The following is a 20,000-nucleotide window of genomic DNA, read 5'->3' as shown; positions in this document are numbered from 1 at the left end:
ATCTCTAATTGGGGGCAATTTTCTTTGGGTGAAATACTCTTTCCACGTAAGTTCAAATGAAATACCGGGACAATTATATTTATATACTACCCCAGACGTCGAAAAAACAAGATTCAGTAATCATTCAGTCTTTAATACTGAATAAAGAACCAATTTTCAATGTGATTATTTGGAAAAAATTAATCTTTTTCGGCTCCATTTTGGATAGAAATAACATACAACATACATGGCATAAACATTTATCATACATACAAATGGAACACTGGCATAGACTTCAAGTTTGGGAACAGTTGGAATCTTGTACTTTGGCATATATTATCTAATATTTTCCATATATATTGAAAGAATGTGTTTGATGGAAAATAATTGTTATGAAAAAACAATGTAAAAATTGTATTTCTTTACTAAAACATGGCCAGTTCGAGGATAAATGGAAATGCTATCAGTAATCATTCTCGACAAAGCATTTAGTTTAAAATTAAAAAAGCAGCTACTATAAAAGTTGGAACCTTGTTCAGTAAAGTGGGTTTCCTCCAAACACTCGAAAAATAAAATAAAGTATCTGATTCTCAGAAAAAACTGAGACATCTAAAAGGATAACTTATTTAGTTCAGTGATAATACTAAATTTTATATTCGGATGTCTACTTTTTGTTATCGATTGGAATGCTTCAGCAGTTACCAAAAAAGATCTAAACAAGGAAAAAAAATATTAGGACTCCTCCTTATCGGGAGGAAGAACGCCTCTTATAACCAACGAAGAAAATGTCCTGTTTACCTTTTCTCCCGAGCTCAGCAATTAGTGTCACAGTTTGCCCTTATAACGATTCTCCTCTCTCTTTATTTACTCTTTTTTGTGTTATGTGGAGATGCCATAACAGGCCACAGCTATTTTCAGGACTCGTCTAAAATCATCTTAAAATTATGGAATAAGTTTTAGGATTCTCCTTCGCGTTTATTGTCAGACTGGTTTTCACAGCACTTTTTTTTTTTTATAAGGTCGACATCAAGGCTTTATCACTCTGGTCATTAGTCTGAGTCTTGGAGAATGTATTTCTTAAACAAGAAGGTTGTAGTTTCAAAAAATTTTCATTTCTGGTCATAGGTTAGAAAGATGGACCAGACATTTTGTCAGTCATTGATCATGAACGGAGGGGCTTAATACTCACATGATAATTAGCTATAATTTTTCAGAAAAAACACCTTCAACTCAGAGTTTTAGGGAACCATAAAAAGACACCAGAAAGAACCACCTGTGCTAAAAGAGACCGATATATATAGGCCTATTCAGAAATAGCTCAAACTTTTCAAATGATTTAAAAAAGAAGGTTTATTTTATCTGAGATAAGCAATTTTAAAAATGGTACTGAACAGTATCATATCATAATGACTTTATCTCGTAAATACTTGCATTTGTGAATGATCCTTTCTCTCGCTTGACTTTCCTCAATTATAATTCACCGTCCAAGATTACTGCTGAAAAAAGACACGATGCAGTAACTATAATAATAGAGCAAAATTTAATAGCATCACCGCTTACCCTTTCATAACTCTCTTCCAAATGAGTCACCGTCCTTATTTTCTAAACAATTCATTTTCACTCATCTCTCACGTTTTTCATCTTAGTTATGAAATAAGCAGAGATCCCCTCTTCCATTTACAAACAAATACGAATGACACTAACTTTTGTTAGCGCGGTCTATATGCAGAGACTTGGGAACTTGGATGACCGTGTGTCACTCTATGTCAATTCTCGTTGGGATACTCCTTCCGGATAAACTTTCCCCTCTAATTTGATGGCATCAATTTTGGATCCTTTCTCGCCTCTGTATCTGCTGAGCATTCTCCTTTTCTTCTTCCAACTTCTTCTTCTCATTTTTTTCACTTCGAGGAGGTTCACGTTAAGGGAATGTGCCCTTAAGATAGCTTAATGCCTTTATTAACAAAGGTTGCGAGGCACTGTGAACACATGCCAAACTCGTTGCTCAGCAGAGTAATATGGCTGATATTTATTCGAATATAAAAATTTAGTATCTTTAGTTTAAAATAAATAAAAAGTTAAGTATCTAGATGTCATCGTATGAATAAGAGTGTTTTATATTTCTGCAGTCAAACCTACTGTACATTTTAGGATCCAAGTATTCATAGTAGCTGGATCTAAAAGTGATGTGAGGGTTACACGTAGTTCTGTATAACCTTCCACCAATTACTGATATGTATGTTTTTATGTTATTTAAATTTTTTTTTTTTCAACAATTATTTTCATCAAACTTATTCTATAAAAAATGATGTGGAAACGTTTCCCTAAATTTTTTTACCAAAGAAAAGATTCCAACTGTTCCCAAACTTGAAGTCTATGCCAGTGTTCCATTCTTGGAAAATAAATAAAACTTTTGCCAAATAGCCACTCAAATTATTATTTCAGGACATTATGGAGCCGTAAAATTAATGTAATTCCAAAAGAGTAACTGAAAATTGGTTCTTTATTCAATATAAAGACCGTTGAAAATAGATCTTATGACGTCTGGGGTGATATATAAATATGATTGTCCTAGGTGTTCTCGAGGAACTTACATGGGTTGTAAACAAAGACTTCTTGTACCGCCGATTCTCACAAGGTGTGAGCTATCGAACGGGCAATAAAATAATAATCCTGAATTTTCAAATATCAGGAGCATGTCAAAAGATGTGGTAATTACATTGAATATGATCAATTTAAAATCATACAAGGGCCTCTTTGAGCTAGCACTCTCTATTCTGGAATCGTTAATTATCCAACAGACAGTACCATTGTTGAATGCCCAAAACAATTTGATCTCTACCTGAAATAACCGTCTTCCTTGCTTTTCTCTTAATTTATTCCAGTCGCCCACCTTCTCCGTTCTATATGGTTGGTACCTCCACCAACTAATTAAACTGTCATTATGTACAAATGTTTTTAATAAAAGATTTTTGTATATTTTATATGTATTATAATCCAATATTTATTCTTTTATTGCAGACGTGAAAATGAGACTAGTTGTCTTGAATCGATTCAAATGAAGATGATTTTATGTCCAGTCTGGATCAACTGCCTCAATTCTTGATATATCTGACTGATTTGTATGTTTGCCTGTATCCTATATATATATATAAATATATATATATATATATACATACATATATATATATATATATATATAATTATATAAATAATATATATAATATATATATATATATATATCAGACTTACAATGACTATCCTTACCAACTTTGTCCTTTAAATTATATGGTACTCTACACTAAATCTAATCAAAGGATCAATAAAACACTACGTCAACTCGACAGCACATTTCATAAAGCCCCTGATAATACTCCCTTCCAGATCTCGTAAATACATCACACCTTTATCATTTATGTCTCTTTATTTGGATTAAATGCCTCAAATCCCAGTTTCTGGTTTGGAGTTTTGTAGTCTGGAAGTTTTCGATGGATCTGGCGGTCGCGTTTCTTGGGTCATCTTCTTCCTTTGCTCCGAAGTGGTTAGGTGTCAATGGAGAACCCTCTTTATTAAAGTTCATATTGTTGGTTTGATTGACCTGATAGTCAGTATTCAGCTTCATTCTCTTTTGTACGGAAGAGACTGTTAAAAATTTTTACTATGTATTCCAGTTAATGACATGCCTGTATTTATATACATTTTTCTAGGAGAAATTCCCGAACTTTCAAAAGCGTAACAGTATTCTGATTTTTTGTGCTCTGAAAAAATTGCAAAAAGAGCGATCTACCTGTCTCGCCTAAATAAAAAAAATGAACAATGTACTGTAAATGTAATTTGTGCCTGTCTTCTTCCCTTTTTTTTAAGTATACCTAAATTTATACAACCATGCAGACAGGTATACATATCACAAAGAATAACAGAGCACAAAAGATCACACACACGTTACCAGGGCGGACAAGTTTATAACAGGATACATATTAGAAAACAGGGCATGTCATTCTCCTGGTGTGGGATCCCGGAGTTGGCCCACCCAGGGCGGAGTAGCTGTCCGTTACAAAAGAAAGATGCTGGAATTGTCATATCATCAATCAAAACCAACCCGATGAACCTGTCAGGAGTAATTGGAAATCGGACGCCATTGACACTTAATCCTCGCATTTTGATTAAGATGGATTAGAAAGGACCGCCAGATCCATCGCCAAACGGGAGCTCATGCCAAAAACCACTGTGAAAAAATTTGGTCACTCTCCGAATTCTTAAGAAACGTATCGCCACCTCCTTAACATCGGAGGCTAAAAGGTACACACCTTCATGTTTTTGTATATATACCGAAAACTTTCCACCTGTCCATATTCTACAAGTGAACAGGGCACAGAAACAAGTGCCTGGAAATATGGTTTCAATTTTAAATAGTTTTTTGGGCCTTAAATTATTATTCATATATATATATATATATATATATATTAGGACTATATATATACACCTTATATATGGAATAGATATACAACGTATATATATATATAAAATCAGGTTATATATATATATATATATATCGCCAATATTTAGCTAGATATAGATATATATATATATACATATATATATATATATATATATATATATTATATATTTTTTTGTCATCCATGATCTATCTCATACATGTACCTTTATGTCTGGTTAGTTGATGTTTGTATCCCATTCTTATCATTATTGTCTCTTTGTCTCGCCCCATTAATAACTCCCAAGTCCCTTGTGTCTGTGCCTGTCTCGTTGTGTGTGTTTTCCAGGAAATATGTGTTATAAGAATATTAAGCGTTTCAAGGTTTCTCTTGATCCCTTCTGTCGGGTATCCTATTTTTAAGCAGTCGTCTTCCAAAAATCTTCAGAAGTCGGTGTGAGAAAGCGAGACTCGATCTTGGACAGACAGACAAAGAGAGAGAGAGAGAGAGAGAGAGAGAGAGAGAGAGAGAGAGAGAGAGAGAGAGAGATTGACGCTAATTACTGGAGCAAGTGGAAAAGTTAGGTATACCTTAGTTTAACCAGACCACTGAGCTGATTAACAGCTCTCCTGGGGCTGGCCCCAAAGGATTAGACTTATTTTACTTGTGGCTAACAACCAATTGGTTAGACAGCAACGGACCTACATCTTATTGTGAATCGGAGAAGTAATGCATCGGAAGGCCTGTCGTCGAATCCACCGTGCTGGCGGAGATGGAGAGGGTCATTTGGCACGGCTCTCTCTCTCTCTCTCTCTCTCTCTCTCTCTCTCTCTCTTCTCTCTCGAGTATCCTTTCAATTCTTTCATTGTAAATGGCTGTCATTCTCTTGGATATTTCAGGATAGAAGTAGAGTTTATATAAGGATAAATGGATTGAAATGATATGGGTATCCATACTCAATTTTGAGTTTTTATAGGTCTTTGATTTTGAACTCCCTTAAACTTTAAACAAAGTATTTAGAAAATGTCTATTCATCTTCTTGAGCCATATTTTAACTTAGTGGTATGAATTGCAAAGAAAATATTATTATATTAGTTGGGTGATGGTTGTATGCTCTGAAAAGAAACCTGTGGGGATTTACCAACATTTTTTTTTATCAAAGTGAACTAAAATACAACAGTACCATTTAAAGATGTCCTTGTGTATGTTAATATATATATATATATATATATATATATATATATATATATATATATATATATATATATATATATATTTATTTACAGTATACAGTATATTTAGTATACGTGACTCAAGGAACAGACGTAATTCTCCCCAGGCGCAGTATCTGTTGCCAGTATTTATATTTTGTATTATTCATACCTCAGGGATAACTTGTAACACTTCTTAACTTCGGTAATAACATTTACTAATGTTTGCATTATTCATAACTCAAGGATCAATGAAGCCTCTGTAACTGCGGTAACTATTACCAATATTTTTAGTATTTATAACCCAAGGATAACTTGTAATTCTTACGTCTAAGCGATAATTAACCAGCATTGAAGTACTCATGCATCACTGTTCACTTGTTAGTCCTGCAACGGTCACTCTTACTGGTGATTTATCGTATTTTTAACTTGAATATAAAATATGATTCTCATGAACCGCGGAGTTTTGTATTTATATTATGATTGTGAAGTTTGAAATTAATTTTCCCCAAAAGTGATAAAAAATCACAAAACCGATGACATGAGTCTATGAGTTTTCGTCTTTTAATTTTCTTATTTGTTTTAGTTGAGAAACGTTTATCAGCATTTATAGCAAAATTTTGCAAACTATCAATAATAAAAATCAAAATGATGAAGTTTGTCAAAGTTACCGATAACAAAAGTTTAGCAATAGTTTTCACCTATTTTTTGTAAAAGAAAACTATTGAGATGGCTTTGTCTGTCCGTCTGCACTTTTTCTGTCTACCCTTGGGTCTGACCTAAGCTCCTGAGGCTATAGGGCTGCAAATTTATATGTTGATCATCCACCCTCCAGTCATCAAACATATCAAATTGCAGCCCTCTAGCCTCAGTGGTTTTTATTTTGTTTGAGGTTAAAGTTCACCATGATCGTGCGTCTTGCAGCGCTATAGGACAGGCCACCACTGAGCTGTGGCTGAAAGTTTCATTGGCCGCGGCTCATGCAGCATTATACCGAGACCACCGAAAGATAGATCTATTTTCGGTAGCCTTGATTATACGCTGTACAGAAAGCTTGTTTCTTCGGCGCATTTTTTACTTGTTTAATCTTTTATTCGGTTTTAGAGAGACGGCGTTTATCGGCATTTATAGTATTTACAAATTATCAATTGTAATTTTTCTCAAAAATGATAAAGTTTTCCAAAACCGATAAAATAAGTCTAGGAGTTTTTACCTTTTTAGTCTTTCATTCGTTTTAGCGAGACCGTTGGCTCGTTCAACACGGACGATTGACAGCCTCTTGAACATAGCAGTTTTCTGTTATTAGATCAAGTCTGCTCTCACCTTGTTTACATACTGTGATGCCCAATTAACTTGAAGTATGATTGAGATTTGAAGAATTGATCGAAGGCCGCCAGGATTTTAAAGATGCAGTGCAAATACTAATCGCCTAATGGGGCAAACCTTCAACAAAAGCTAATACTAGACGATGCTCAAGGCGCAAGGCAGAGTTGCAAGGGTATAGTGGAATTTTCTATTGGTTCTCGCCATTTTCCTTGACCTTAGCACTCGTTATTGTACCGGGAACGAACCACGGTCCTAGCCCAAGGGTGAGAATAAAATGAATACATATGCCTATTCGGGATGCAAGCAAAGAAATGTACGGTCCTTTTCCAAGGGTAATTGTAAAATATGTACATAGGCCTATTTGATATACAAGCAAAGAAACTGCAGTCCTCGCCCAAGGGTAAGAGTAAAACGCTTACATAGGACTATTCTATTCCATGTACAAACAAAGAAGCGTACTCTCTTAGTTAAGCTTATTCAGTTTGCAAGCAAAGGAACGGACGGTCTTAGGCTTAGGGTAAGCTAAAATGCTTATATAGGCCTATGTCGAGGCAAAGAAAAGTATGCCTTAGCCCAACGTTAGGAGTAAGACGCATACTTAGGCTTATTCGATGTGGTCATGCTCAAATCTGAGGCGACAATAATAAATACCGCTGCCTTCCACGCTCACCTAAACTTTATATTCATTCCACCATCGGTAAAATCTAACGTATATAAAACAATATATGCTTTCCTTTACCGTCTAAAGATCATATTTTGCCGTAAACATAAGTGAACCAGAAAACCTAAATATTTACCATTACATGGGTCTGCTACAGGATTAAATGGTAATGAGACTTGTATAAGTGCTGTTCTTTTCCGTTTCAAAAATTCCGCCGTTTTCTTGAGGTAAACAAGGCCGGTATTGAAGACTAAATAGTACATTTGGAGTAATGATGAAGTCAAGATTTTTAGTTTTTTTTATTCATTTTTTTAGGCTAACTAATCTTAGTAGCTTAATGCGAATCAGAATCTTTAATTGTATTTGTTTCTTTGTTGTTCAGTAATTTTATCATATTCAGAGGAAATAATAAATAAGCAATAGTACAATTATGGCTTCAGTTTCATCATCGTCAGAAGAATTTTACATTCGCACATGTTCTTGGGAATCATTTCACAGCAGGATAAATTATCTTGTCTTTTAATGCATGACTGACATTGGTTGTATTTTAAAAATGTGGATGCATGACAAAGTAAATAATTTTCATACATACTGTAGTTTATATTGGTTTACTAACACACAATATGGTACGAAATTTTATCTAAAGAAATTTGTTCTACATTGCATGTAAAATGTAGGTCTACTAAGAGCTATTTGATAACCTGTGGTATTATGATCACTGTATATATGGTCATGTATATATATGTGTGCATAGGTCATATATATATATATATATATATATATATATATATATATATATATATATATATATATATATAAGTGAATGTTTAAATGTGTGTGTTTGTATACTTGTAGATTTGTAGAAATCCGAACCGCTTTATCGATCTAGACAAAATTTGGCAAGTGGCCATCATTTAACCCAACTTAGAAAATAGGGTCGTTTCAAACCCATACCCCTTCCCCTTCCCTTTCCCCCTTCCCATTGTAATTTATGTGAAAACAGCTTGACGGATCTAGACAAAATTTGGCAGATGGCCATCGTTTAACCCAAATTAGATAACAGGGTAGGTTTCAAACCCGTACCCCCCATCCCCCTTCCCTTTGTAACTTTTGTGGTAAATAAACTGTACGGGTTTATCATGCCTCATTTCATGTACTCGATCCCATAGAAATATATTATTGAAAATACTTTACTTTCCTGTGATTAATAATTCTGTATCAAGGTTTGTGTTTTGGGTTTAGTGGGGGGTGTATTTAGGTTTAGTGGCTGTGTGTGTTTAGGTTAAGTGGGGTGTGTGTTTGGGTTTAATGGGGTGTGCTTAGGTTTAGTGGGGGTGTTTCAGTTGAGTGGAGATGTTTTAGGTTTAATGCCATACATGTCGACAAGTTTGCGGATTTCAGCTAACACTATTTTCACTATGGTTATATAAATATGACCCCTTTTATGCATTGGTATCATTCTTAATCTGTGTGATTTGAACTGATTGTTTTTTTCTGTCTTTAGCTCAAAGCACGGTCTGATAAGGTTAGCGGTGCCGAAAATGACAGTGAGCTTAACATGCTCCTCGGACTGGTCAAAGTAACTACCTCTGCAGCATTATAACAGTAGACCGAATAAGCTCAACAGTCATAAAAAATGTTAAAAATAGGAATATGAATTACAATAAGTTTTCTCTTGAATGTTGAATTTTAGGCTGTGTTCAAGCTGCCTGTTTGTTGCGAAATGATTTATATTACTAAAAAAATATTCTAAGTCTTTTGAGATGTAATCTTTGTTACTGAAGAATTTATTTGAAGAGGTTACTTGTTCTTTGAAGAATAAAAGATGATGATGATTTAAATGGAGAAGATGGCTGCTAAACGAAATATCTATTAGTATTAATATCAAGGTCTACGGAATACTTGTTTTTTAACTGGCTTAAAATATTGTTATTTACTTAAAAGTCATTCTGCTCGCTTTTGGTGTATAATTTATTCATTCATAAGGCAACTTGAAGTGCAAGAATGTGTAGAAATTTCATGCTTTTGGCCAGAAATTGTTAATACAGAGATGCAAATGCTTTGTAATGTATTTACAGGGCCGGCCCAAGTCTTTATGGGGCCCTAGCAATTGCCAATGTCGGGTCCCCTGATCACACCACCACCGGTCGTAACCATCTTGTTACTGGAATACCTGATCATTCCATTAACACTATAAAGACATCACTAACCATATTGGGGTAGCAAATTCATAATATGGTCCAGTATTACAACAACTTTTAAAATTTCTGAGTGACTTACTGTGTGGCAAATTGAACTTGTCTTTGTAGTAACAGAACGAATCCAAAAAGACTCTACATTTACAATAATAAAGTTAATCACTTTAATTGCTTATATTTTAAAAAATGGAGCAGTTATGCAAATGCAGTTTCCCAAACAAAAAAAAACCAAATAACATTGTGTGGGGCCCCCAAGCAGCCACCAAATTTTTTGTGCCTTGGGCCGGCTCTGTACTAATTTATAGTAAAGAAATCTAACACCTAGGCCTAGGAACAAAATCTTGGAAATTTAACAAAAGAATAATTAAAGGCAAAGTTTGCTAGTAAGTCATAATTTAAAAAAACAAAAAGATAAAATATAATTTCATGCATCATTTTTTTTTTTATGAAAATCCAGATAATCCTCTAACAAATAATCATAAATGTTTTCAAGATATCAGCACCTGTGCAGACCTGTGTTCCAGGTGGTCCATGTTGCCACCACTCCAGGTTGGTATTTTGCGTCACACAGGCTCCGCCCACCCGTTGATATCAGTGGATGCGTTTTAGCTACCATAATACTTTCGGATTTACCTAAATCCCACATTTTTTCAATGCGTTGAGGGGTAAAACAATGAAATATGACACAAAAAGAAAATGACATTTGTAAAAACTAAAACACAAACATGAAATATAAAACATAAAACTCTTGGTATGACTCTGATTTCAAGGTAAGGACATGGGACGACAATTACAAATTCTGATCACTGACCCCTCTCATCCACTTTGCAATAGCATTAATATTATTAGTGCTTTCGCCGATCATCGTCGATGCGGAGAAACGAAATATAGATGGCGGCCATCTGCCGTTCCCGCCGAAGGAAAGGCGACCTCGAGGAGAGGTAGGAGGGATCATGGCGAGCAGACGCAAGGAGGGTTGCCCCAGACAAATTAGGGCCTCCCTGTCGAGGTCGGGAAGACTGCTCCCTGTCGAGGAGGAGGCGAACAAGGAGGGAAGCGAATGGAGTTCAGGCCACCCCCCACAACCAGTGCCAGCTGTAGCAGTGATGGCAGTTATGTGTGCCAGGAAAACAGGGAAGGTATACCAGTTATCCCCTGAGTAGTGGAGTGATAGTGATGGAGTAAAGGGACTCCCCTACTGGACAGCAAACCCACCTCGAGAACGGGAGTGAGTAGGAAGGAGAAACCTCCTTCCCCTTCCTCTCGCAGTTGAGAAAACGGTGCCGCCACAGTGGTGGATGGATGGGGGCAGTGTGAGAGCTGTAAGCTGAGGTCTGGTAGGCCTTGCCCAAAGCTGTGAAAGCTTTAGTGTTAAAACAGCTGATAGCCGTCCAGATAGCGGCTGTCATAATGAGGAGGAAAAAGACACATCCTCTCAGAGTGGAAGGAGAGGCGACGTGGAGAGGGAAGGCAAAGTCAGGTTGGCCGAGCGGTCTAAGGCCAGATTAAGCTCTGGTGCTAGAAAGAGTGCGTGGGTTCCAGACCCACCTGACACCAGAACATGACCCGACCTCCCATGGGGTCTTTCTTACACTGTTCCGGCTGCAGTACCGTGGGTTATGCTTAAATAAGACACAGGGTAAATTTACACAAGGTCTGTATTATCAAAACTTACAAGACCAAGTTTTCTAATGAAACTAAAAATTACAGTAACTTAGCGACACCGGCCGCAACGGCAGAACAGCGCCAGACGATGAGAATCATTGCCCTCCAGGTGCCAGACGGCGACTATCGTGGGCACACCTGGGCATTTCTCTCACCCTACATTTTCCCCTCAGGTAGGACATTCGTTGATTTCTCTACTAGGGATATCTGGACGAATCATGGAGTCAGAAATACCCGCCAAAGTTAACGACTTTTGGGGATATTTTGAGGGGGTGTGTTTCCTCAATGTCTCCTTGTCTAAACTTCACGACATTAAAGCTCACAATTCTGAGACCTCGGGGTGGGTGACTTTCCGTAATGGTTCATCACTCCTCCCCAAGTCCTTTGTGTCCCTGCAAAGCTAATTTCTCTGCACTATTCCATTGCGAGCTTCGTACTGCGTTGTTACTAGTTTAAACTAATTAAAATTAACTACTTCAATAGGGCCAGCTGACGAGTGTATAAGCCAAATTTACCGGTGAATTGAACACGTCTTACGACACAAAATTTTCGAAAAACAAAAAAAATTTTCAAAACAATCAACACTCACTTTTCATTAGAAACACATCAATACCCAAAAAAATAAAGTTTTTAAAAGAACATGTCCTGCTTTACACCCACAGCAAGAAATGCGAACACAACAGTAAAAAAAAAAAAAAAAAACTTTAACGGTGTTTGGCAGCCATGGCAACATGGCACCAAATTTTTAATCACACTACACCCTGCAAATGTTCTAAACTTTCCTCAAAGAATTGGACAAAAAAAAAAATAATTTGGAAATTTAGACACAACAACATAATATAAAAACAGTGGAATTTAAAATAAAAAGAAAAACATAATTTCATGGTATCAATTTACTTTAAGACAACTACCCAAGATAATAACAACGAACAATCATAAATCATGCACAAAAATTCCAGCACCTGTGCGAATGTAACACAAAAGAAATCTTACAGAAAATGCGACATCCAGGTTGGTATTTCACTGAACACAAAACAAGAGACAACAACAACAAAAAATTAAAGCATAGACCCTAATAAGGATGTTGCGTAGAAATCCACATAACCACAATGCAAAAATCAAAACAATGAAATATGACACAGAAAATGACATTGACACTTAGACATTTGTAAAAACTAAAACACAAACATGAAATATAAAACATAAAACTCTTGGTATGACTCTGATTTCAAGGTAAGGACATGGGACGACAATTACAAATTATGATCACTGACCCCTCTCATCCACTTTGCAATAGCATTAATATTATTAGTGCTTTCGCCGATCATCGTCGATGCGAAGCGAAAATAGTTGGCGGCCATCTGCCGTTCCCGCCAAGGAAAGGCGACCTCGAGGAGGTAGGAGAAGGGATTATGGCGAGGAGGCGGTCCTTTCCCTCCAAAGGTTTGCCCCAGAACAAATTCCCCTAGAAGGGCCAGTTGCCTTGTTAAGCAGGTCGGCCTGCGAAACGCAACCTCTCCCTGTCGAGGAAGGGGAAGACGAACACGGAGGAGGCGGGAGTTCAGGCCACCCCCTCGCCCACAACCAGTGCCAGCTGTAGCAGTGATGGCAGTTATGTGTGCCCAGGGAAAACAGGGAAAGGGATACCAGTTACCCCCTCCCCCCAGAGTAGTGGAGTGAGGTGATGGAGCAGAGGCTCCCCTACTGGACAACAAACCCCCTCGAGGCGGGAGGTGATTAGGAGAAGGAAAACCTCTTCCTTCCTCCGGCAGTTGAAAACAGGTGCCGCCACAGGGGTGGATGGATGGGAGCGTGTGCTGTAAGCTGAGGTCTGGTGAGGCCTAGCCGAAAAGCTGTGAAGCTTTAGTGTTAGACAGCTGATAGCCGTCCAGTTGCGACTGTCGATAATGAGGAGGAAAAACACCTCCCCTCAAGGGAAGGAGAAGGCGACGTGGAGAGAGGAAGGCAAGTCAGGTTGGCCGAGCGGTCTAAGGCGCCAGATTTAAGCTCTGGTACTCGAAAGAGTGCGTGGGTTCGAACCCCACACCTGACATAAGAACATGTCCCTGACCTCTAATGGGGTCTTTCTTACACTGGTCCGGCTGTTGCACTGTGGGTTATGCTTAAATAGGACACAGGTGGTAAATTTTACAAAGAACTGTGTTATCTAAAGCTAACACAAGGGTCCGAGATTCTAATGAAACTAAAAATTAAAGGAACTTAGCGGTAACCGGCCACAACGACGGAATAGCGCCAGACGATGAGCTATTAATAACACGTCATTGCGCCCCGAGTGCCAGAGCCAGAATCCTCTCAACGGCGGCCTATCGTGGGCACGCTGGGCATTTCTATCACCCCTACATTTTCCCCTCAGGTAGGACATTCGTTGATTTCTCCTGCTAGGTATGTCTGACCAATCGTAGGTCAAAAATACCCACGCCAAAAGTTAACAGCTTTTGGGGGATATTTTGGGGGGGTGTGTGTTTCCTTACGCAATGTCTCCTTGTCCTACAAACTTCGCCATTACAGCTCACACAATTCTGAGACCTCGGGGAATTATGACGAACTTTCCGAATGGTTCATATATATATATATATATATATATATATATATATATATATATATATATATATATATATATATCTATATATATATATATATATATATATATATATATATATACACCCACGCCAAAAGTTAACGGCTTTTGGGGGATATCTTTGGGGTGTGTTTTTCCTCACGCAACGTCTCCTTGTCCTACAAACTTCGCCATTACAGGTCGCACAATTCTGAGACCTCGGGAATTGTGACGAACTTTCCGGAATGGTTCATCACTCCCTCCCCAAATCCTTTGCGTCCCTGCAAAGCTAAAGTCTCTGCACTATTCCATTGCGAGCCTCGTACTGCGTTGTTACTGGCTTAAACTAATTAAAATTAACTACTTTAATAGGGCCAGCTGACGCGTGTACAAGCCAAATTTACAGGTGAATTGAACACGTCTTTCAACAACACAAAATTTTCGAAAAAAAACAATTTAAAACAATCCACGCTCACTCTTCATTAGAAACAGATCAATACCAAAAAAATAATAAAAGGTTTTAAAAGAACAAGTCCTGCTTTACACCCACAACAAGAAATATGAACACAAGAGCAAAAAAAAAAAAAAATTAACGCTGTGTTTGGCAACCATGGCAACATGGCACCAAATTTTTAATCACACTACACCCTGCAAATGTACTAAACTTTCCTCAAAGAATTGGACCAAAAATAAAAAACAATAATTTGGAAATTTAGACACAACATAATATAAAAGCAGTGGAATTTTAAACAAAACAAAAAAAGAAAAGAAAAACATAATTTCATGGCATCAATTTACTTTAAGACAACTACACAAAATAATCATAACGAAATCATAAATCATGCACAAAAATTCCAGCACCTGTGCGAATGTAACACAAAAGCAATCTTACAGAAAATGCGACATCCAAGTTGGTATTTTACTGAACACAAAACAAGGGACAACAACAACAAAAAATGAAAGCATAAACCATAATAAGGATGTTGCGATGAAATCCACATAGCCACAATGCAAAAATCAAAACAATGAAATATGACACACAGAAAATGACATTTGTAAAAACTAAAACACAAACAGGAAATATAAAACATACAACTCTTGGTATGACTCTGATTTCAAGGTAAGGACATGGGACGACAATTACAAATTCTGATTACTAACCCCTCACATCCACTTTGCAATAGCATTAATATTATTAGTGCTTTCGCCGATCATCGTCGATGCGGAGAAACGAAATATAGATGGCGGCCATCTGCCGTTCCCGCCGAAGGAAAGGCGACCTCGAGGAGGTAGGAGAAGGGATCATGGCGAGAAGCAGTCCTTTCCCGCCAAAGGAGGGTTGCCCCAGACAAATCTCCCTAGAAGGGCCAGTTGCCTTGTTAACGAAGTCGGCCGCGAAACTCATCCTCTCCCTGTCGAGGAAGGGGAAGACGAACAAGGAGGGGAGGCGAATGGAGTTCCAGGCCACCCCCCCTCCCCCACACAACCCAGTGCCAGCTGTAGCAGTGATGGCAGTTATGTGTGCCCGGGAAAACAAGAGAAGTCTTGTTGGGCAGGGGAAGGCATACCAGTTATCTCCCCTGAGAGTAGTGGAGTGAGAGTGGTAGGGTAGGGGACTCCCCCTACCGGACAGCAAACCCCCCTCGAGAGCGGGAGTGAGTAGGAAGGAGAAACCTCCTTCCCCTTCCTCTCGCAGTTGAGAAAACGGTGCCGCCACAGGGGTGGATGGATGGGGGAGCGTGCGAGAGCTGTAAGCTGAGGTCTGGTAGGCCTAGCCGAAAGCTGTGAAGCTTTTTAGTGTTAAGAACAGCTGATAGCCGTCAGTTAGCGGCTGTCGATAATGAGGGAGGGAAAACAAGACACCTCCCCTCAAGTGGAAGGAGAAGGCGACGTGGAGAGGGGAAGGTAAGTCAGGTTGGCCGAGCGGTCTAAGGCGCCAGATTTAAGCTCTGGTACTCGAAAGAGTGCGTGGGTTCGAACCCCACACCTGACACTAGAACATGACCCCGACCTCTAATGGGGTCTTTCTTACTCTGGTCAGACTGCAGTACTGTGGGTTATGCTGATATAAGACACAAGGGGGTAAATTTTACAAAGGTCTGCGTTATCTAAAACTTACACAAGGGCCCGAGATTCTAATGAAACTAAAAATTAAAGTAACTTAGCGGCAACCGGCCACAACGACGGAATAGCGCCAGACGATGAGCTATTAATAACACGTCAGTGCCCTCCGAGTGCCAGAGCCCGAATCCTCCCAACGGCGGCCTATCGTGGGCACGCTGGGCATTTCTCTCACCCCTACATTTTCCCCTCAGGTAGGACATTCGTTGATTTCTCCTACTAGGGATGTCTGACCAATCGTAGGTCAGAAATACCCACGCCAAAAGTTAACGGCTTTTGGGGGATATTTGGGGGGGTGTGTGTTTCCTCACACAATGTCTCCTTGTCCTACAAACTTCGCCATTGCAGCTCACACAATTCTGAGACCTCGGGAATTGTGACGAACTTTCCGGAATGTTTCATATATATATATATATATATATATATATATATATATATATATATATATATATATATATATATATATATATATATATAGAGAGAGAGAGATAGAGAGAGAGAGAGAGAGAGAGAGAAAGAGAGAGCTTAGTGTAAGGTCAGGAGTCAATCCATATTAAGTAACCATCAATAAAATAAGGGCAGAGGACACGCACAGATGTACAAACTGTCTTTATTCCACGTTTTGTAATTATCCATTTAATTACATCATCAGGGCTGTTAAAATGAAACATAAAATCCCTTGTAAAATAGTAAAAACTAAAAATTAAGAATTTAAAAATTAAGAATGCAAAAAGGTAAAAATTATTCATACCAAATTTAAGAAATATATACAACATTAAAATTAAGGGAATGAACATAGTTTACAAAATCTTTACATTAGACTGAAAAGTAATAGAAATTCAGTAAACTGTTCGCTGTTATTCTCATTTTTAGTTTACTGAATTTCTATTACTTTTCAGTCTAATGTAAAGATTTTCTAAATTGCGTTCATTCCCTTAATTTTAATGTTGTATAAACTTCTTAAATTGTTATGAATAATTTTTACCTTATTAAATTCTTAATTTTAGTTTTTACTATTTTACAAGGGGAATTTTATGTTTCATTTTAACAACCCTGATGATGTAATTAAATGGATAATTACAAAACGTTGAATAAAGAAAGTTTGTACATCTGTGTGTGTCCTCTGCCTTAGTGATGGTTATTAATATGGATTGACTCTGACTCCTTATTATTAAGCTATATATATATATATATATATATATATATATATATATATATATATATATATATATATATATATATATATATATATATATATATATATATATATATATATATATATATATATATATATGGATCATTCCGGAAAAGTTCGTCACAATTCCCGAGGTCTCAGAATTTGTGAGCTGTAATGGCGAAGTTTGAAGGACAAGGAGACATTGTGTGAGGAAACACACACACCCCAAATATCCCCCAAAAGCCGTTAACTTTTGGCGTGGGTATTTCTGACTTACGATTGGTCAGATATCCCTGGCAGGAGAACTCAAGCAATGTCCTACCTGAGAGGAAAATGTAGGGGTGAGAGAAATGCCCAGCGTGCCCACGCTAGCCCGCCATTGGGAGAATTCGGGCTCTGGCACTCAGAGGGCAATGACGTGTTATTGCTCATCGTCTCGCGCTATTCCGTCGTTGCGGCCGGTTGCCGCTAAATTACTGTAATTTTTAGTTTCATTAGATACTCGGGCCCTTGTGTAAGTTTTAGATAATAGAAATCTTTGTAAAATTTACCCCCTGTGTCTTATTCAAGCATGACCCACAGTACTGCAGTTGGACCAGTGCAAGTAGACCCCATGAGAGGTCGGGGTCATGTTCTAGTGTCAGGTGTGGGGTTCGAACCCACGCACTCTTTCGAGTACCAGAGCTTAAATCTGGCGCCTTAGACCGCTCGGCCAACCTGACTTACCTTCCCCTCTCCACGTCGCCTTCTCCTTCCACTTGAGGGGAGGTGTCTTGTTTTCCCTCCCTCACTATCAACAGCCAATATATATATATATATATATATATATATATATATATATATATATATATATATATATATACATATACTTATATATATATATATAATATATATACATACATATATATATATATATATATATATATATATATATATATATATATATATATATATATATATATATATATATTCTCTCCAGGGTGTGTATTCCTTTTCCATTTTTGCTGCATGCGGATGAATGTGTTAGAATATTTCCTTTGCAAGTTTCAGATAATACCGTTTATGAGAAATGTGGTATGCAATTTCGCTCATCAGCCAAATGGACTCGAGTACAGTTGGATGGCCGAGCAAAATATAAATAGTATTTATCAATCTTTCGGACTAAATAGAAATAACATCGCCTTCGATGTACTTAGACCTTGCGTCTTTTCAAGCTTGGATAACAGAAAACTTTTTAAATTTAAAACTCAAAGGGGGAAAGTTTGTCGCGTTCTTTCCATGATCAGTCATTGGGATAGCAATTTTGCATAAATACTGAAGTACTTTTCATGGTTAGGAGTTTTTGTTAACTTTTCACATATTTTCTCCATATGCCGAATTACCTTATGTTAAGAAAGCCAATGTAAATAAAGTTGCGATATACGTGTGTGTGTGTGTGTATATATATATATATATATATATATATATATATATATATATATATATATATATATATATATATATATATATATATATATATATATATATTATATATATATATATATATATCTATATATATATATATAGATGAGAGAAAGAGTATTATATTATCCACAAAAGACCTCTGAAGTTGTCTGTAGTTAGTTCAGAATTTTTTACTTAGTTTGCCCCTGGTAACCTTGAATCCCAAATCAAAAGAATACAAAAAACAGTGGGACTCATCCTTACTGGATTTATTAGAAGAGGGATCTAGCAATTACTACACTTTTTTTAGATATATATATATATATATATATATATATATATATATATATATATATATATATAATATATATATATATATAAAATACAAACATTTATATTATGTACACATATATCATATATAACAGATATATGTATTATATAAAATCATATATATATATATATATATATATATATATATATATATATATATATATATATATATATATATATATATATATATATATATATATATTATAATGCTGCATCTTTCTATCTGCGACAGGGCCACAGTTCCTTTTTCATGAATAGGGAACAGTGAAGGCATGTTCTGTCAAACGCCACTGTGCTTCTGTAACCAAATCGTTGCATTAATGGCCTTTAGGTATCAATGCAACGATACTTTAAAGGCATTAATGCAACGATTTGCATTAATGCCCTTTAGGTATCCTAAATGGTAACCATCAGGAACAAAACTTGCATGAGCTTTCAGCCCCAGTGAAAAAATCTCAAAAAAGTGTAGTAATTGCTGGATCCCTCTTCTAATAACCAGTAAGGGTACGAGTCCCACGCGGGAAGAGCTTTTTTTGTATTCTTTTGATTTGGAATTCAAGGTTACCAGGGCAAGCTAAGTAAAAAATACTGAACTTCAGATAACTTAAGAGATCTTTGTGGATCATATAATACTCTTTCTCTCATATATATATATATATATATATATATATATATATATATATACAGTATTTATACACACAAATATATATATATATATATATATATATATATATATATATATATATATATATATATATATATATATATATATATGTTTATTACTGGTCGTATGCAAGCCAAAACTCCTGACAGCGACAACTGGGATGTTAAACGAACAGACGCGACTCCTCCTCCGACCTCGCTCATAACTTATA

The 20,000-nt window shown here is 36.8% G+C and overlaps 1 long non-coding RNA gene and 3 other non-coding genes across 6 annotated transcripts in view; 2 read left to right on the top strand and 2 right to left on the bottom strand.

Annotated features, from left to right (window-relative positions):
- The window catches only part of LOC136832148 (uncharacterized), a 359,618-nt gene that overhangs the window by 289,969 nt on the left and 49,649 nt on the right, over positions 1-20,000 (bottom strand). The gene's annotated exons all lie outside the window — the stretch shown is intronic.
- TRNAL-UAA (transfer RNA leucine (anticodon UAA)) lies at positions 13,446-13,529 on the top strand. Its single transcript has one exon. It is a non-coding gene; the product is annotated as a tRNA-Leu (tRNA).
- Positions 15,964-16,047, top strand: TRNAL-UAA (transfer RNA leucine (anticodon UAA)). Its single transcript has one exon. It is a non-coding gene; the product is annotated as a tRNA-Leu (tRNA).
- On the bottom strand, positions 17,991-18,074 carry TRNAL-UAA (transfer RNA leucine (anticodon UAA)). Its single transcript has one exon. It is a non-coding gene; the product is annotated as a tRNA-Leu (tRNA).

Source organism: Macrobrachium rosenbergii, chromosome 49, assembly GCF_040412425.1.
Source record: "Macrobrachium rosenbergii isolate ZJJX-2024 chromosome 49, ASM4041242v1, whole genome shotgun sequence".
NCBI classification, from domain to species: domain Eukaryota; kingdom Metazoa; phylum Arthropoda; class Malacostraca; order Decapoda; family Palaemonidae; genus Macrobrachium; species Macrobrachium rosenbergii.
The sequence above is the reverse complement of the archived record's forward strand: the minus strand, read 5'-3'. Positions and strand labels throughout refer to the sequence as shown.